The sequence below is a fragment of the Hyperolius riggenbachi genome, chromosome 4 (genome assembly GCF_040937935.1).
Source record: "Hyperolius riggenbachi isolate aHypRig1 chromosome 4, aHypRig1.pri, whole genome shotgun sequence".
NCBI lineage: Eukaryota > Metazoa > Chordata > Amphibia > Anura > Hyperoliidae > Hyperolius > Hyperolius riggenbachi.
Window position 1 is genome coordinate 398,142,606 of NC_090649.1, and position 20,791 is coordinate 398,163,396.

Genomic DNA, 20,791 nt, shown 5'->3' on the forward strand with positions numbered 1-20,791 from the left:
ACTTCATCTCAATCAAAAAGTATTCCTTCCCCATGAGAAATCTTTTTATTTTCACAAATGGATCATTAGGAGGCTCTGTATGACTAAGGTCCTGACATCACACTTTGTGAGCCTTATTGCATTGTGGGAAAAAACAGCAGTTTACAGCAGTTTCCAACTACCAAAAATCAAGCAGCTTCTCCTTCCACTGACATCACCTGTCAGCAGTAATAATGTCGCCATGTGCTAAATGTCAGAATGTATATCTGGGATTGGAAAGATTTTTCAATGGGCAAACACTGACTAAATCATTTATACATAATTATTGTGAAAATGAAGGCCTTTTTTTTATTACATTATTTTCTCTGGAGTTCCTCTTTAAGTTGCCCCTTTTATGCCCCTTATGATCAAATTTTCTTCTCTCCCCTTAAAAAACATTCAATTCAAGGCAATGCTAGCCAACTATGCACAGAAACCTTAGTTGGCTGATCCCCTCCTCTCCCCCCAGAGAGGAAGAGGCAGGCTTGTGGCAATGTTCCCTCTTATCAGAAAAGTGCCATGGCAGTTTCTCTATCTGGAGCTAAAGAAAGTGCTATGGCGCTTTCCTGCAAAAGGGCAGAACTACACGCCAGAGGCAATCACAGGGCTCCGTCAAGAAAAACGGTTTGGCAGGTAATTATAACTTTGTAATAGAATAGGATCCATACAATTTGAAATTTAGACTGAATTTGCTCTTCAGGGGGAGTGAATAGGGGGAGGGGTGATTGGAAGGAACATCGCTGCAAGCCTGCCTCTTCCTGTATAAAAATGTGACAGAAGTTACGTTTTTCTAGGAGTGATTACTGGAATGGGAGGAGTGAAGACAGGAATGGACAATGCACAGAAGTATGAAAATCCAGCATGAACATAGCTCTGTGCTTGCCTTAGGTCGCTTTGACTTGGGCCAGGTGTAATTATGGGCCCGTTCTCACTAAGGGCGTTTTCCGCCTTTTTTCAAACGCTGCCGATTTCTAAAATCGCCCACAAAACGCTTGTGCATTGATTCTCTATGAGAGAGTTCACAGCTGAGCGGTTCGTTTCCGATCCGCTCAGCAAAGCGGTGCCTGTACCATAGTGTTTTTGCTATAATGGAAGGTATAAAAAAAAACCGCAAAACACAAAATCACTTTGTGCAGAGATTGCGTTTGCGTTTTTAAGAATAAATACGTTGTATTTATTCTTTTCCGGGTCAAAGAGTTCACTTCCTGACTTACATTAGGGAGTGAATTACAAAACCGCTCTGAAAAAAATGCTTAGAAAAGCGCTTTTTACAAAAATGCGGAGCACCAGGAATGGGGAAAAAACGCAAAATGCTTGCCTTTTTGTTTTTAGGTGTGAATGGGGCCTGAATGAGTACATCCCCAGCCTCAAAAGTGCTTCCCTCTGTCTTGAGGTGTAGAAAGTCTGCAACGTTAGCCTTCCCATGTTGAATCATCAAGTTGGAACATCCATATTACTGTAAAATAACATAGAACCTGGCTGTCACCATTGGTTGGTTGTCACTGATACATAGGAATGATCTGTGTTCCAGCCGAATAAGCTTACCTTCATCTGTTCTTCCAACTACTGCAGACTATTGATATCTGGCTCTTTCCATGTATTTACATTGACTTTACTGAGAGAGGAACAGGCATGTTTCTAAACCAATTATCTGGCCAATATCTTTCCTGTGCAGTCTCATTTCTCTAACAACCCCTATGCCCCAGTTTTCTCCTTTTAGTATACCTTTTCTTTATATGAATCTCTGCCATGCTGCCCATGCATAGGAGTCAGATCTGCTCACAAAAATCAGGCCTGTCTCCTGATGATCGCTGTTATTATCCATCACATCAGAAAGTCCTGGCTTTCACCCCTGCACTCAACATAGTATTGAACATACCACTCATTTAAACACTAGTTCGGCATGACTATAGTGTGACTAGTGTGCATACACAACAACCAAAGTGTAGAGAACAGGCAGAGTCAGTTCAAGTAACAATGGGGCCCTAGGGCACAATTAGCCTGGGGGCCCCCCAACAGACACCCCCCAACCAAAAAGCGGCATTAGAGGCCCTGTGTTGCAGCCAAATGTCCCTCCTAGGCCCCTGAGCTGGCTGCTGACTTTCCCCAATCACCTCCCAACTTAACAGACTCTGCAGAGTCCCTAAGGAGCAACAGTTAAGATGGGGAGGGACACCTTGGGGGCCCCTACAGGCTCTGGGGCCCTGGGGCAATCGCCTATTTTTCCCTGTGGTAGCTCCGGCCCTGAGAACAGGATCCTCTGGTCTATTACTGGTCACCCTACATCATGTAATGTTCACATGACGTGGTGCAAACCAACCAGTAAAGGCCCTTTTCCACTGCAATTGAAAAACACAATCACAAATGGAAGCAGTTTCAAGTGTTTTTTTTATAGTGTGTTTGCAGATTCCAATTCACGTCGCTCAATGGAAATGCAAAAGCTCCACAACACAGCAAGCATTTTTAAACCGCACAGAAACAAGGCCGTAATGGAAACAGGGCACTGCCATTTACGTTATTTTTCAGTGCCCTTGTGATTTGCAAAACGCATGTGATCCTGAAAGCAGATCAAAGCCTGCTCAGTGGAGAAGAGCCCTAAGAGGGTGGAAGATTCCCTGTCCTTCTAAGTACAAAATGCATCTATGTTAGATGGTTAGTGGTAGATCCAAGGTCAGAATCCTAAATGCCAATCAACATCAAGATCAAGCCCCCTAAATAACGGATTGGGTTAATTAAATGAATTTAGAGCACACCTAAAGCAAAATAAATACTAATGCTACAATGAAATGTACGTGTACAAACAAACAAACAAAGATCATTTATATTGAGCTTTTCTCCTGCGCCAGAGCTGCAGCCACTAGGACGCTCTATAGCAGTGTTAGGGAGACTTGCCCAAAGGTCTCCTACTGAATAGGTGCTGACTTACTGAACAGGCAGAGCCGAGATTCGAACTCAGGTCACTTATATCAGAGGCAGAGCCCTTACCATTACACTATCCAGCCACTGGATAATGAATAGAACATTAGTAGCAAAGAAAAAAGTATATTGTTTTCCACTATAGGAGGAGTTAAAACACCTCAGTTGTTATCTATGCAAAAGAGCTTCTCTGAACTATTCGACCCACTGGGTCAAATACAGTCCTGTTTTCTGAAGTACTTAAATAGCAAAGAAACAGTGAGGGACAGCTTGAAATAAGATTTTACTGCAGGAAAGTTCAAAGGATCATTATTTCTGCTTTGTTTTATAGCTTAAAAGACAGAGCTAGGTTTGTAAACTGCAAATATGACAGAATGATGCAATGCTATAGGAAAAACCTATAGAACTAAAAATAAAAATGAGACTTTTTCTTTTGCTACTAATGTTCTATTCATTATCCGTACTACACATACATTTGATTATATCATACGTTTTGGTTTTTTTTTCACTTTGGGTTTGCTTTAAGCGAATTTTATGCTCTGTTGTGCAGTGCCGCTTTACACTTTTACAGATGGCACCCAACACATTGGGCTCGATTCACAAAGCGGTGCTAACCCAGTAAAATACTTAGGCGTGATAACCATTGCACCACGCTGGTGAAAAGCCAGTTTAGGTGTGATAAGTTTAGGTGTGGTAAGTTTAGATAAGTTTAGATCGCGTGCAAAGTCCCGTGCGCAAAGCAGCGCCATTAAACTCTATGCGAAGTGCACCAGACTTTGCTAGCGCAAACCTTTTGATCAGCTGTGCACTGCGGTGCTAACCCAGTTGGTGCTTAAACTTATCACGCCTATCATGCCTAAACTTATCACACCTAAACTTATCACGCGTAAACTTATCATGCCTAAACTTATCATGCCTAAACTTATCATGCCTAAACTTATCACGCCTAAACTGAGTTTAGGCGTGATAAGGGGCTTTTTACCAGCGTGATAACTGTTAGCATCGATTTGTGAATCAAGCCTATTGTGTCAGTGAATGTGCAAAATATACCTTGCATAGCTTCTTTCTTTGATGGCCCCCAAAATATAACACTGGGAAGAATATGTATCCCATGTAATAATATCTAATTTTGAAAACGATATTTTTATTCTTTTTGTAGCCCAGTTATTCACTTTACTAAGCTATTCTGGCAAGGTTAAAATGTTGATTTTTACATTATGGTGATAAACAATGGATTACTTTAGGTCTTTTGTAAATGGATATTGGGGAAAATACACAGCGATCTAACCTGCTTGACACTACTCTTATTCAGGGCCGGCGTTACCATAGAGGAAAAGGGGGAAATCGCCCCATGGCCCCAGAGCCAGTAGGGGCCCCACAGGTCCCCCCATCTTAACTGTGGCTCCCCGAGGCCTCTGCAGAGTCTTTGGAAAATTAGCGTCTCACCTGTGCTGGCAGGCAGATGAGACCATACACTACCAAGTCTCTGCAGGGGCCCCAGAGAGCACAGCTGGGAGGTGATTGGACATTTGGCTGCAACAAAGGGCTCCTAATTTTTTACTAGAACCAGTCCTGCTCTTATTACTGTCAGATTTTACTATCCTCTATGATGAATGCTATTCTTTAGGTTTTTTAGCCTGAAATGTTTTTGCAATGCTTGACGTAGTTTCATGGCTCATTCCAGCTCTGACCACTTGTCTCTTACTCAAACCCTTTTTGCAGGTAGCAGATATACAGAAATGCATGAGCGCCTGTTCTCTTGCTTACAGCTGTGTGTGACCTATGTAATCTGGTGACATAGGAGAGGAGAAATAGAAAGGGTGTTCCATTAAATGAAGCAGTCAGGTGAATGGAATGTTTGATGTCAAGGTGGAATAGATTGTAAGTGGGGGTGTGTCTTGCCTGATCTTCAGGTTTGCTGTATTCTGGATTGCGTACAAGTTTCTGGGTGTTACCTCTGTTCTTTAAAAGTTTGGCAGATGCATCACATCGTTTTAGGGACAGCTTCAGCATAAGCTCACAGTGTGAGATCGATGACTTCAAATACTATTAAAGACATTGTCACACATAAGGATTGATTAACTGAAGGAGCCGTTCTCATCCCAGCTTGTGTCGACCTCAAATACACACACACACACACACACACACACACACACACACACACACACACACACACACACACACACACACACACACACACACACACACACACACACACACACACACACACACACACACACACACACACACACACACACACACACACACACACACACACACACACACACACACACACACACGTTTGGGCAACCTTGTTAATTGTCATGATTTTCCTGTATAAATCGTTGGTTGTTACGATAAAAAATGTCAGTTAAATATATAGGAGACACACACAGTGATATTTGAGAAGTGAAATGAAGTTTATTGGATTTACAGAAAGTGTGCAATAATTGTTTAAACAAAATCAGGCAGGTGCATACATTTGGGCACTGTTGTCATTTTATTGATTCCAAAACCTTTAGAACTAATTATTGGAACTCCAATTGGCTTGGTAAGCTCAGTGACCCCTGACCTACATACACAGGTGAATCCAATTATGAGAAAGAGTATTTAAGGGGGTCAGTTATAAGTTTCCCTCCTCTTAATTTTCTCTGAAGAGTAGCAACATGGGGGTCTCAAAACAACTCTCAAATGACCTGAAGACAAAGATTGTTCACCATCATGGTTTAGGGGAAGGATAGAGAAAGCTTTCTCAGAGATTTCAGCTGCCTGTTCCCACAGTTAGGAACATATTAAAGAAATGGAAGACCCCAGGATCAGTTCAAGTTAAGGCTCCAAGTGGCAGACCAAGAAAAACTCAGATAAAAAGTAGCGACGAATGGTGAGAACAGCCAGAATCAACCAACAGACCAGCACCAAAGACCTACAACATCGTCTTGCAGCAGATGGAGCCACTGTGCATCATTCAACCGTTCGGCGCACTTTACACAAGGAGATGCTGTATGCGAGGGTGATGCAGAGGAAGCCTTTTCTCTGCCCACAGCACAAACAGAGCCGCTTGAGGTATGCTAAAGCACATTTTTGACAAGCCAGCTTAATTTTAGAATAAGGTGCTGTGTACTGATGAAACTAAAATTGAATTATGTGGGCATAACAAGGGGCATTCGGTATGGAGTAAAAAAAAAACACAGTATTCCAAGAAAACACCTGCTACCTACAGTAAAATATGGTGGGGTCACTCAGTAACAGCAGATACTGGAGACCAATGTCCAGGAATCAGTGACAAAGCTGAAGCTGCGCCGGGGCTGGATCTTTCAACAAGACAACGCCCCTAAACACTGCTCAAAATCCACTAAAGCATTCATGCAGAGGAACAAGTACAACTTTCTGGAATGGCCATCTCTGTCCCCAGACCTGAATATAATAAAAAAAATCTGTGGTGTGAGTTAAAGAGAGCTGTCCATACTCGGAAGCCATCAAACCTGAATTAACTAGAAATGTTTTGTAAAGAGGAGTGATCCAAAATACCTTCAACCAGAATCCAGACTCTCATTGGAACCTACAGGAAGCGTTTAGAGGCTTTAATTTCTGCAAAAGGAGGATCTACTAAATATTGATTTCATTTCTTTTTTTGTGGTGCCCACATTTATGCACCTGCTTAATTTTGTTTAAACAATTATTGCACACTTTCTATAAATCCAATAAACTTAATTTCACTTCTCAAACATCACTGTGTGTGTCTCTTATATGATATATTTAACTGACTTTTTTTTTTTAATCGTAACAACCAACAATTTATACAGGAAAATCATGACAATTGACAAGGTTGCCTAAACTTTCGCATCTATATATATATATATATATATATATACAGTATGTAACCTGTTTTGACTCTTATTTCTACCCGACTGAGAGGAATCCACCAGACACTGACTTAGATGAGAATATCAAGAATTTAATTATGACCGGAACAATGGTCAAAGTCAGAATCAGAATCAGAATCAGAATAATTTATTTCGCCGAGCATGACTGGGTCATGTCCGGAATTGTTTTTGGCACAATACAGTACAATACATATCGCTCAGGAGGAAAAAAAGGAAAGCATAGATAGATAGAGACATAGTTAGATAGCAGCAGACAGCTGGTGCGACAAGTTAACATTGCATTGCAATAAAGTATACATCACGGTCCCAGTGTGACATTGATATGTCTGACAGTTAGTCTTGTGGGCCGGTTGGTACAGTTGACTGATCGGCCGAATCGCGGCTAGCCCCGCTGCTCATTGGGACTTGCGTTGTTGGTAGTATGTGGAGAGAGTTTAGGAGGTTGACCGCCGAGGGGAAGAATGAGTTCTTGTGTCTCGTGGTCTTAGTGGAAATGGTCCGTAGCCTCCGGCCCAATGGCAGCAGGCTGAAGTAGCGGTGGCCTGGGTGTGACGGATCGTTGGCAATCCTCAGTGCCCTGCCTTTCAGCCTTTTTTTGTGTAGTAGCGCAAGTGAGGGGAGGGGGCACCCAATGATCCTCTCTGCTGACCTGATTTGTCCTTGTCGCTGACGGTGGCGCCAGCATACCAGACTAGGATGGAAGAGCAGAGGATCGACTCGATGGTGGCGGAGTAGAAGTTGGTTAGAATTCTTTGAGTCATGCCGAACTTCCTCAGCTGGCGAAGAAGAGTCTCTGCTGTGCTTTCCGTTGGGTGGCAGTGATGTTGGGCTTCCAGCTGAGATCACTGGAGATGGTAGTACCCAGAAACCGGGCACAGGGCACTCTGGCTACCTCAGTGCCATCGATATAAATTGGAGGTGGGGTGGGTGCGGACTTCCTGAAGTCAATGATTAGCTCCACGGTTTTTGCAGTGTTAAGCACCAGTCTATTCTCCTTGCTCCAGTTGCAGATTCTCTCCACCTGCTGGCGGTACCCCTGGATATCATCCTTGGTGATGAGGCCAACGATGGTGGTGTCGTCAGCGAACTTGATGACCTTGACAGAGTCTACCTCAGATCTACAATTGTTTGTGTAGAGGGAGAACAGCAATGGAGACAGGACGCAGCCTTGAGGAGCACCCGTGTTCGTCGTCGCTGCTTGGCAGTGGATATCTCCCAGTTTGACGACTTGGGACCTGTTGGTGAGAAAGTCTGTGATCCATAGTTGTAGACTCGGGTGGACTCCAAGTGCAGCTAGGTCCCTTTGGAGAATGCGTGGGCAGATGGTATTGAAGGCCGAGCTGAAGTCCATCAGCAGTATCCTAACGTACGTGTCTGGCCTGTCAAGGTGATTGTTGATGAGCTCCAGGCCGATATTGATCGCGTCATCGGTGGACCTGTTTGCCCTGTAGGCAAACTGGAAGGGGTCTAGGAGGGGCAAAGTGGAGAGCTTAAGGTAGGCTAGGACCGCCCGCTCCATGGTTTTCATGATGACGGATGTCAGGGCCACCGGCCTAAAATTGTTAAGTTTGGAGACCCCTTGTTTCTTAGGGACAGGTATGATGGTAGACCTCTTGAAGCATACGGGGACCTTGCCTTCCTTTAGGGACTTGGTGTATATAGCGGAGAGGATGGGAGCAAGTTGCCGACAGCAGGTTTTCAGGCAGGCTGGAGATACTCCGTCGGGGCCAGAGGCTTTCCTGGCATTTAGTGATGATAAGAAGCGCAGTACCTCAGTCTCACACACCACCGAGGGAGAGGGCATGCTCAGGATGTTGTTTGCAGGGCCCAGAGGTGGGATAGCTGGTTCCAGGTTCCCCTCCGGGGCTTCCTGGTTCTCGAACCTGCAGTAGAATCTGCTGAGTTCTTCTGCCAGTATCGGGCTGGGAGTTGCATGCTGGGGCTTGTAGTTAGTGGCAGCCTTCAGCCCCTTCCATACAGCACGTGAGTCGTTTGAGCACAGGTTGTGTTTAATTTTCTCAGCGTACTCTCTTTTGGCAGCTCTCAGCTCCCGATTAAGGTTGTTCCTTGTCCTTCTGTAGTCCTCCTGGTTGCCGGACTTGTGTGCAGCCTCCTTGCGCCTCCGCAGCTGCCGTAGCTTGTTGGTGAACCACGGCTTGTTGTTCGGGTACACCTTGAAGGATTTTGTTGGTACACAGGAGTCCTCACAGAAACTGATGTATGAGGCGACGTTGTCTGCCCATTCATCCAGGTTTGGCGCTTCTAGGGACTTCCAGTCTGTGCATTCAAAGCAGGCTTGAAGTTTCAGTTTGGCCTCATCCGACCACACCTTGACAGACTTGACGATCGGTTTAGCTGATTCTAGGCGCCTCCTGTAGGTTGGGATAAGATGGATGAGACAGTGATCAGAGGAGCCCAGGGCTGCCCATGGAACCGCTTTATATGCCTCCTTCAGTGCCGTGTAGCAGTGATCAAGGGTGTTTCGGCCCCTGGTGGGGCAGGCTACATGCTGATGGTAACATGGCATCTCCTGGCGCAGGTTGGCCTTGTTAAAGTCGCCCGCGATGACGAATAGTGAGTCTGGGAAGGATGTCTCCCACTGCGAGATGGTCTCGCTTAAAACCAGTAGGGCAGATTTGACATCCGCATCGGGAGGGATGTACACTCCGGCAAGGATGTATGAGGAAAACTCCTGTGGCGAGTATGGCGGCCTGCAGTTGATTAGCAGTAGTTCCAGGTCCGGAGAGCACTTCCTATCGAGTATCTCCGAGGAGGGGCACCATGCGGAGCTGATGTAGAAGCAGATGCCACCCCCTCTTTTTTTCCCAGAGAGGACAGGGTCCCGGTCTGCTCGGATGATGGTGAAGCCCGGGAGAAGGAGGGCGTTGTCGGGGATGTTCTCATGTAGCCATGTTTCTGTGAAGCAGAGGGCCGGGGTGGTGCTGCCGAGGTCTCTCTTGTCGCAGAGGAGGCGCAGTTCATCTAGTTTGTTAGGGAGGGATTGGACATTTGCCAGGAGGACTGAGGGGATGGCTGAGCGTAGACCCCTCTTCCATAGCCTCACGCGGGCTCCGGCGCGACATCCTCTCCTCCGCTGACCTGACCAGAGTTTCAGGGCTGGGTCCAGGACCTGTTGTATGTGATCCCAGACTAGGATGGTCAGGAGCCTGGCTTCAGTGGATGGGGGGCCATGTAGTTCCCACTCTAGAAGCTGTTCCCTGGTGTAGGTGGTGCGTGTGGCGGGGAGCGGCATGGGCAGGCCGTGGCCGCCGGCGTGAGGGGTGGTGGGACGCCAGCAGTGGGTGGGGGAACATGGCATCCTAGTACCTCCAGCTTGCTCATGGGATCCGACAGCTTGCTGAAACACAGCCCAGCACCCCAAAGTTAAACAGCACAGCACCCCAAAGTTAAACAACACAGCACCCCAAAGGTCTCTGCACCACAAAGTCAGTCGCTGCACCAAGACAGCATAGGTCAACAGAATGCATGCAGGCAAGGCATAAGCAGGATAGGCCAGGGGTTAGCAGGGTTGGAGGGCAGAGAGGCAGAAACCGCTGTGGGTGATCAGATAAGCAGACAGTCAGCACCTAACTGAGCTGTGGGTGAGCAGATAATCAGGCAGACAGCAAAGTAGAGGCGAGGTCTTACCCCTGACGAGTGGCAGTCTGATGGACGGGTGCCACGTGGTTTTGGGTGCTTCTTGTCCTGCCAAGAGTCAGCTGCGGAGTCAGGGCTCTGATGTGGCTCCAGGAGTAGACCGCATATCGTTCCCTTTCGGCTTGCAGGAGGGAGAGGCAGCCCTGGAGGTCAGCTTCAGTGCGTGAGCTTTTCCGCTGCAGGCCTGTGAGGGGCTGGCAGGCCTGAGCGATTCTAGCCTGGCAGTGGGCCCGGAGTGGCTTCCCCAGCAGGCGCCCAATGTGGCTGCAGGATGGTCCCTGGTGGTGCTGCCTTAGCGGAGGTGGCGGGCTGGCGGGGATCGGCAGGCGCGTCCTCAGTCGGCCCCAGTATGTGCGGCGTTCCGGGAGCGTTCCAGGAGCAGGAGGCTGCGGTGGAGAAGATGCCCCCCGTGGTCCGCCAGGGCTTGTCTGTGTTCTGTGGGTTCGGCTCTCCATGTGGGTGGCCGGAGATGTGTCGGGCAGCAGGCAGTGATCGGAACACCGGCAGCAGAATCCGTACAGGCTGAGTCGGAGGTGAGCGTGGGTACGCGGTATGCGGGGACTCACTAGATGTGGCACAGACTAGCTACAGCTACTTTAAACTAAAGGTAGAAAAAGACAAAATAAAAGCAAAACAGAAGCAAAAAAAAAAATGTGGAGCTATGTGCCGTGGCAGCTGGTCAGCGCCATCTTGTTCCTAGCAGGAAGTGGTACATATTCAACCAAAGAAATGAATTCACAAAACATCCATTGCTTTTACACTACATAAATCAATTTTATCTTCTTTTCTTCACAGCCGGTGCACCGGTAAAGCTGGAGAAGAAAGTTCAAGTTATATTACAAGTACCGTATTTTTCGGACTATAAGACGCACTTTTTCTCCCCCAAAAGTGGGGAGAAAAAGTTACTGCGTCTTATAGTCCGAATGTTACAATATACCTGTCCAGGCGATTGTGCCAGCGGCAGGCAGCATGATCTGGCGGGGGTCCTGTGCATCATAGCAGCAGCCGCTGCAATGCCTGTCCTTGTAGCTTGTCCCCCAAGTAGCGGCAGCATCAGCAGCAGGATCTGTGTTCACAACTTCCCGGCATAGCAGCAGACGCTGCAATGATCTGTAATTCCTGGGTCATCTCTTGTAGCTTGTCCCCCGAGCGGAGGCCACAGCGCGATCGGTATTCACAACTCCCTGGGTGGCATGGCAGTAGTTACTGTAGATCTGTAATGCAGGTCCCCTCTGTGGCTATTTGTCCCTGCATCAGCCCCGTGTCAGGGTAATCCGGGCAGAGCGGGACATCTTCAGCTGCGGCGCTCGCAGTGTCCATCAGAGGCCACCATACTGCCTTGCTCATTGGTTCACCCCATGATCCCGACGCACGTGCGCCTCAGGTCATAAAAGGGGCCAATAGACAAGGTAGTATGGTGTCCTCTGATGGACACTGCGAGCGCTGTGGCTGAAGATGTCCTGCTCTGCCTGGATTACACTGACACGGGGCTGATGCAGGGACAAATTCTGATTCTGCGCAGGCGCACGGCCGTGCGTCGTTTTTTAAACCTATTTTTTTTTAAATCATGTATCTAGCCTATCGCTAGCTACATGATACCCCCTTCCTGCCGATTCCCGCCCACCCTTCCGATTGCAGCCAGCGATCATGCCCATCAGGAAATCCCGTTCTGAACAGGATTTCCTTCAGGGCTTCCCCTGTCGCCATGGCGACGAACGGAATGACGTCATTGACATCGTCGACGTCATAGGGAGTCCCGATCCACCCCTCAGCACTTAAATTAAACAATACGTGTCAGCGCCAAGGTAGAAGGCGACAGCAGCCGAGAAGGATTGGCCAGGCTGCGCACGGGGTCTCGGGGGGGCCTATTATGCGGCGGATCGGCAGCGAGCTGTGGCGATTGGAGAAACACGCAGCTAGCAAAGCTGCGTGTTTCAAAAAAAATTATTCAAATCGGCCCATCAGGGCCTGAGCCGTGCCCTCCGGCGTCACTGGACGAGCTCAGCTCGTCCAGAATGCTAGGGAGGTTAATGACAGCAATGAAAAGCAGTGGAAAGGTTTTTTTGCCATTCAGTTAATTTTCATGGCAAAGAAGGTCTTTGCAATTCATCTGAACACTCTTCATAACATTCTGGAGTATATGCAAATTGCTATTATAAAAACTTAAGCACCAACTTTTCTAATTTCCAATATTTTTGACAGTCTCAATACTTTTGGTCAGGACTGTATATAATAGTATTACAACCTCTCAGCTGAAGACTTGTTCGGGGTAGGTCTATTGAGCAATTTCAGTTTTAAGCAGTATCTGTCCCTTGCTACCAAATCCAAGCTATATTGCTCAGCAAAACCCTTTTAATCTCTCATTTATGGTATCCAAGCAACTTTCTCCCTTTGTAGCTATGCAATATCTAAAAAAAAAAATCTGGCGTGTGTACACGCCTGTAGGGCCCATTTCCACTACAGCAAAAACCGGGCTGAATCTGCAGAGTTTCCCTGCAGGCAAATCGCATGGGGAAACTAGGGGATAATGCAGCAGCAGCCGTCCGAATTGCTTGCCATAACAATTCGGACGACATTGCAGCATTTTTCTGCGCGAGTAGCAGTGAATCCCATAGCCGTGCAGTATGGTACAGCTTCCGGGATTCGGCTGTACACTCGCACAACAGGAAGTGCCGCCACAGCTGGTAGAAACAGACCCTAATACATCAAAGAAACAGTGACAGACACCTTCTGATAAGGTTTTTACTGCTTAAAGTTCAAAGGGTCATTAGCTCTGTAAACCACCCTCTGTATTTTAAACTGTAAAACAGAACAAACTGCAAATATGACAGAATGTTGCAATGTTAATAAAAAAAGCTATACAGTTTAACTAAAAATAAAAATATGAGACTATTTTCTTTGCTAGCAATGTTCTATTCCTTATCCGTACTACACATACAATTCATTATATCATTTTTTTTGTGTCACTTTAAAGTAATATATTTAAATTAGAAAACATATATTTAAATTAGATGATTGTAGTCATGTCCATACTTTGTAGCACTAGCATCAAGAAGGTTGAGTAGTGTATCAGATATTATTTGTATTTGTACTACTAGTAATTGTCTTATCTCTCAGGAGTCACTCCCTTTCTTAGAGCATCGGAATCAGTGCTGGATTGCAACACTGTGAGGTAGTTCTGTCACTTAATGGGGTTGATTCACAAAGGTTACTTATCTTTCACCTTAACCATAAGTTGAGGTAATGCATGAGATAAACAAATAAGGAGAAATAAATCATGAGTTAGATAAAAAGAGACAAATCATTAATTAGGTCATACAAGGAGAGACAAATTGTGAGTTGATAAGTAAGGTGAGATAATTCAAGAGAAATGCTTTGTAAATCAATCCCAATGTTAAAACATACCACAAGTATAAACACTTAATTCAGAGTTCTTGAAAGTAATGGAGAAGAATGTCACAGGCATGAAGACAGTTAAAGTAAACCTGAGACGAAAGGGTGTAAATGTTTTATACATACCTGGGACTTCCGCCAGCCCCCTTTACGCAGATTGCTCCCTCGCCACCGTCCTCCGCCTCCTGGATGCCCTGTTATCTTTGCCTAGTCAGGGCCAGTCAGAGCAGTCCGTCCATGCGTGCTCCCAGCTACAGGAGCGAAGTGGGTGCGTGCAGCTAGGGCCGCACTTGCACAGTACGCCCGAATGGCAAAGCTAACAGGGCATATGTGACGAATAAACGTTTATTCGTCAAAATAAAGTAGTTAGAGCCTTTTAAAATTTTCCCTGTAGCCACTATTAAAAAGTGACAGCAGATAGGAAAAAGGCTTTGTTTAAAAAAGAGCAGGGCAGCTGGAGGTTAACACAGTCCCCCTCTTCCTGGTCAGATGCTAGCAAATAATTTCTTGGGTGTAGCTTTCAGTACATCAAAGAGGCCAGAAGATGCTAATTCAGCCCTGGTCCCTTATCAGGTCCTGGAAGGACATAGTCCCCCTGCTGTATGATGATGCCATCAATCTAGTTTCTGCTTGCCAGAATCTAATAAAACTGAGTCTTTAAAGAGACACTAAAGCAGAAAAAAAAATATGATATTATGATTTTTGTATGTGTAGTACAGCTAAGAAATAAAACAATAGGATCAGAGGCATAAGTCTAATTGTTTCCAGTACAGGAAGAGTTAAGAAACTCCAGTTGTTATCTCTATACAAAAAAGCCATTAAGCTCTACGACTTTCAAAGTCACAGAGAGGGCTGTCTTCTGAAATTTATCATTTCAACTATCAGTGAAGAATTTTCTTTTTCTCTGCCAGAGGACAGGTCAATAGTTCACAAGACTGCTCTGAAAAAAATCATTTGGAATGCTGAGTAGTGTGTAAACTGCAAATATTAAAGAATGATGCAATTTTATAAAACACACTATATAACTGAAAATAAAAACAGAAGAATATTTTCTTTGCATTATATCATATTTTTTTTTTTGCTTCAGTGTCTCTTTAAGGCTCGTACACATGTCGGATTTCGTTTTGACGTCAAATCGGGCGTGTGTGCGGTCGGACGTTTAGCTGATAAGACTGGAGCAGACTGGATTTTAATGATCCGCCAATGGGCTTTAGAGAGACAAGCGGGCTCCAGCTTTGTCTTTAGAGAGACAAGCGGGCTCCAGCTTTCACACCTTCGTCCAGAGCGGCAAAAGGCACAGATCTTATCAGGGTCTCTCTGGAAGCAGCTGACCTACTGTGACCCAGAAATGTCTATAATAATCCATACACTTCTGTGTTTGTAATATTTCTGGTGTTACAAAGCTACCAGGTCCTTCAAATTCGCAGAGTGTGTTGGACTTCACGTGACACTGGTCCTGAGAGATTTTCAACAATCTGGATCTTCCAGAACCAGTACTACAAAGGGTGGAAGTAAAAAACGGTGTTATGAGTCACCCATGGTCCTCATGTTTAGTATCAGAAGATTTATAAAATTATGCTGATTGTGAATGTGCATTCTGTTTCTTGATGTGACCTATGGGCACGGAGAAAGCTTGCAAAACATGAATTGGGCCAACATCTCTCCCTGTCTAATGGGGCACTGCTCCTATTCAAATTTCACAAGGCTGGACTTGTACGTGTCATAACCCTCCCAACTACAGTGAGGATTAAAACTCCAATGACATTGGGCCCAGGGTCCAAAGTCCTTCATCTAAAATCTTTGTCGAATAACATCCTTACAAGCCAGGTGGACACTGGCAGACTGCTTCTCCCAAAGGCCTCTGGCAATCGGCCATCTTAGACTTTATCCAAAGACTTTTGATTGCCGCATGGACTACCAATAATGGTATTTAAACTGTACATTAAGACATTCTGTTCCTTTTCATCTCTCCTCTTTTTCTATCAACCCAATCTGTTCTGCCGGACAGGTATATTTATCTGTGGGTTAAAGTATACTGTGTGTATGTAGTTTTAGAATAAAACTAACGATTTTATCGTTCAGTCTTGTGCCTGCTCTGGTCATCTGATCGTTGCTACAAAGGATCTGCCCTTCGAAGAGTCATTCTACCGCAATGTTTTATTATTTTCTTACAAAGTGTTGATTTGCTAGTTATTTTGTAAATAACCATTTTCTTCCTTCTAGGATTAGCTAGTACCCAATTTCCTTTGCAAAATCAATAACTGTAGTTTATCGATTGTACATACAATCGGGATTGCATCATATATGGACCCAGTAACCTTTCATTAACGTCACACTGCTCACAGTCTTCAAGACTATTCCCCAATCGGTAACTGGAGCATGTCGGACGTGATTGGGCTGGCTGCCATTTTATGATAGTGTTGGGGTCTCTTCGCCCTTTCAAATCGGAGAGTGGTGGCAGTGAAACTACCCGATTTCCAGTGTGAAATCAATATTTTTAGTTTACCGATTGTACATACAATCATGATTGTACATGTATGGGCACCTCCAACCATTCTTAACCATTTACGAGGCACACAGTGAATCTGCCTCCAGAAGTCTCCAGTGCATGAGACCTGCATGGCAACAGTGGCCTAGTAATACGGGATTGGTGAGTGATTGTCACATTACATATTGTCGACAGCGTTGCGACCAATCTTTAGCGTCCGTCTGTTCACCGTACTTCCAACCATCGGAAGTGACTATTTCCCGATTGGTAGTGGGAGCAGAGTAGACGGGATTGGCACGCTCTGTCACATTACTACGTTCTGACGATCCAGCAATGAGGATTTTGCAGGGCTGGATTGTCACAGCATCTACCAAAGCATCCAGGAGGAGGAGGAAGGCGGCAAGGGAGTGATCTGCGTGGAGGGGGCTGGAGGAAGCCCCAGGTATGTATAAAACGTTTACACCCTTTCGTCTCAGGTTTACTTTAAATGTGAATGCTAGATCATCCCCAGGATTTTTATTTTTTGTGTTAAAATGGGTTATTATTATTTATTGTATTTATAAAGTGCCAACATATTGCACAGCTATAGATAAATGGGGAGACAGACAACAAGGTGCAAGATCATGCAATGGAGTTGTCAAAAACCTCAGCGGTTCTTGCCTTTTTCATGATTGCTAACTCAGTAAAGGACCAGCCTTTGAAGTGTTGCTATCATATAAATCCGGCATAGCGGGGTCTGAACCCTCTATAACAGTAATTATAGATTGACTGTGAACCTTGAAATGAATCAGAGCACTCAGTATAGGGTTTTATATGAAAAATTGTATTTGCTTATCATACAGCATATATACAAAATATGAACAGTTCCAAGTAGTGTTTCCTTCTAACAGTATTCCATCTTATCAAGGCTTTATAGCCATGCGTTCATCAATCTTCTAAGTACATTCAAAAAAGAATATAACAGTTGTGTTATGTAGAATAAGATCAAAAGTAGTCTCATCTGTAGCTGTGTATCTAGTAGCTGTGTAAAACTTATAGTAATCTTCTTAAAGAAATGGCTTAAAAAATAGCTTCTAAAAAAACTTCTTGCTAACATCTTAACAGAACTTAATGCTGAAAAATTAATAAAGTAAATCACCAGAATATTAAGCATATTACCCCTTCTCTGTCATCTCTTCAGCATCTAGAACAACGTGTGGGAAGGTAGCTTCTGCCTCATGTGACTTCTCAGGAGATTATTGGGCTTCTGCAAACTATGAGGTTTCAGCTCCTACTTTTATAGTGATTGGATGCAATATGGCTGCCTCATCTGGAATTTTCCTGGATCCCAGGTTCTGATTGGCTAAAGCTTCTGTGCATCAATACTTTATCATGTTTTGAATACCTAAATCATAATATTATTGTTTATAAATTCTGATTAGGTCATTTTGGACGCAATTAATTAAAAATGGACGTCACCAGCCAACTTGTCTGCTGGTTGACTTTTTTCCCCAGACATTAAGACTAAACAATGTCCTTCATGATGCATTTCTGATAATGTGTCCTTCTTTCCCAGACATAAGATTGGTCAGGTTGACACTAACACAGACCTGTGAGAGTCTTCATCATTTTAAGGCTTATTGAAACATACAGAGCTTCTAATATAGTCATTAAATATAAAGCTTATTATATAATTCTTCTTAAAACAATTACTCATATAAGATATAATTGCGTATTAAATCTTAAAAATATATAATCTTATTCTATATATTTGCGTTTATGAAGAAATAAATATAATACTTTCACCTGGCAGACGTCACTATTAAATCATATAAATATCAAGCTGTATTAATAATATTTTATAAGACTATCAATCCGCCAGGTGGCATAATTGTCCTAAAAACGGGACAATACAAAAACCTTGCATCTTATATTGACATTCCAAAGGACACTCATAGTCAAAACATCTTTGTGGAACACAGCTAATGTGTTTTGAAACTTTCGCTGCAGAATCTAGCATTTAAATGTATTTCAAAGTATTAAATTATATTATAGGTTTTAACAATAATTATTTCTTTCTTTGGAAGGACTGTATTGATTATTAATATTTATATTAATAATATTTATGTGTAATAACTGAACAAATGTTCATACAAGATTGCTGCAGTAATGTGATTTTTAAACTTCTTCTTTCTGTCTGCACTTACTGCGCTGTATGACCTTGACATTTGAAAGATGCTTGTGTAATATAAACAAAAATGTTTTATCTTCTTGAAACCAAAATAATATAATAATTACGAGTTCCACTGTCTGGAATATGCTGAGATGTCACAGAGCAATATTTTAAAGAAGTACTCTAACTTTACAGTTTACAATGAAATTTTGCATAGAACATTAAAACTTAAAACATACACACATGACAGCTTTTCCTGCATAAATAAAACCGCTAGAATTCTGACAGAGTTTAAGTCTTATAGACCACCTAGATCAAGTCCTAGTTAGTCCGCAGGAAGAGTACCCAATGAAGGGGGTACATGATCAAGTTGGATACTCGAGGGGGGAGGACCCCACTAAAGGCTTATAATCTAAAGGTTATCATTAGAGATTGTCAATAAGATACAAATGAGTCTACCTAGTATGCACATTTTCGCGAATCATATGCTGCCTAGAATTGGACCCACCAAAATCCACCGGAAGTGCATTTGATCCTCTAAGTTCTCAGCTACATACAATTTGCATGCAAGTCAGAATTATTTGCTTCTCATTAACCATCTCTGTATATTATTTTTTTTTGTATATATTATCATTTTTATTAAAGTTTTCAAACAAGGAATTAACAAACACATGCGTGATAAAAAAAACATCACGCAAATATCGTATCTTCCGCCATATAAGACCCACAGGAGGACACATGAGGGACACAGGAGGACACATGAAAGACACAGGAGGACACATAGGGGACAAAGGAGGACACAATCATTGGGGAGAACATTATAAAACGTTCCTGGAATATGGATGCACCAGGTTTAGAATATATATTTTTTCCCTGCTTTTTCCCTCTAAAACTAGGTGCGTCTTATATTCCAGAGCATCCTATATGCTGGAAAGTGCAATGGATTGGAGCATCTCAGATATCAATCTCGACCAAAAGTACATAAAACAGACATGGGATAATCAGTAAGAGAGAAGTATTGTAGAAGGTAGAGCAGCCCATCACCCTTTGATGAGAGAGAAGAAAGGAGAAAATAAAACAAATTGTTTCGATAATCAATATTATTGGGTAATAAGGGAAAGTGAACTCCATAAAGCCAAAAGAATCACAGTATTATAAGGTCATAAACTTCCACAATTATCCATATCTCCCAGGGGTGCCAGATGTCATAAAATTTGTCAAGGGAGTTGTTTATGCGGGCCGTAGTTCTTCCATATGTTTAACCTCCGACACTTTATCTAACAACATATCTCTTGTTGGTGGGGATTGGGCTTGCCATAGTGCTGCAATAGACCTCTTAGTGGTATTAAGAACAATGGCAGTGAGCTTGCAAGCCTTATGTGTCTGTTTTGGAAAAGAATAACTCAAGAGTAGAGTTAGGGGTTTACATTTAATGTGTGTTACTCAAATCTCACTCAGAATCTTGGTAAATGACTTCCAAAATGGAATAATACGGATACATTTCCAGAAAATGTGTATCATAGTGCCACATGAGCACCCACATCTCCAGGTGATAGCTGACGAATTACGATTCCATTTGTTTATTACATCTGGAGTTCTATACCCATTGAAAAAGGAACATGGGGTGGTTTTCCTTGTACGCAGTGCGTGTTGTGAGCAGGGATGAAGTTTTCCAAAGTTTGTTCCACATAGGTAAGGTAATGTCAATAGAAACATACTGCAAACATTTCCTCATATATCTATGTATGTTTGGATGATCTGGGAATGGAGTGGTGAGAATTTTATAGATGAGAGATATAAGATGCAGCTGGGTGAGACTTTTACCACACAACATCTTAAATGAGGTGGGAGCAGCAAAAGGCTGTAATCCTTAAAGGGAATGGACAAGTGTCTACTTTGTTGGTAGTTATAAACCATTAAGGGTGTTAGGATAAATGCACATAAGGCTTGTTTTACCAATAAGACGTGATCCAGCTGGGTCCCACCCTTTCCAGCGAGATCCCTCAAACATCCTGAACTTGTCATTTTGTTCACTCCAGCTTCCTTTGACCAAGAAGCCATGGAGCCTATGTGGTTGGAAACTGACTGGTCCTATCTGTTCACTGAAGGACACCTAAGATGACAAAATATTATGTTATGCCTACATGAAGTAGCTACTTAAAATGTCCCCTTCACCTGGTCCTCTCTGTCCACTTAAGAATACCTACGATGATAAAACCTAAACTACTGTGGAATTACTAGACATTTCCTCGGCACCTGCCCAGTAAGACCAAATGATAAGCA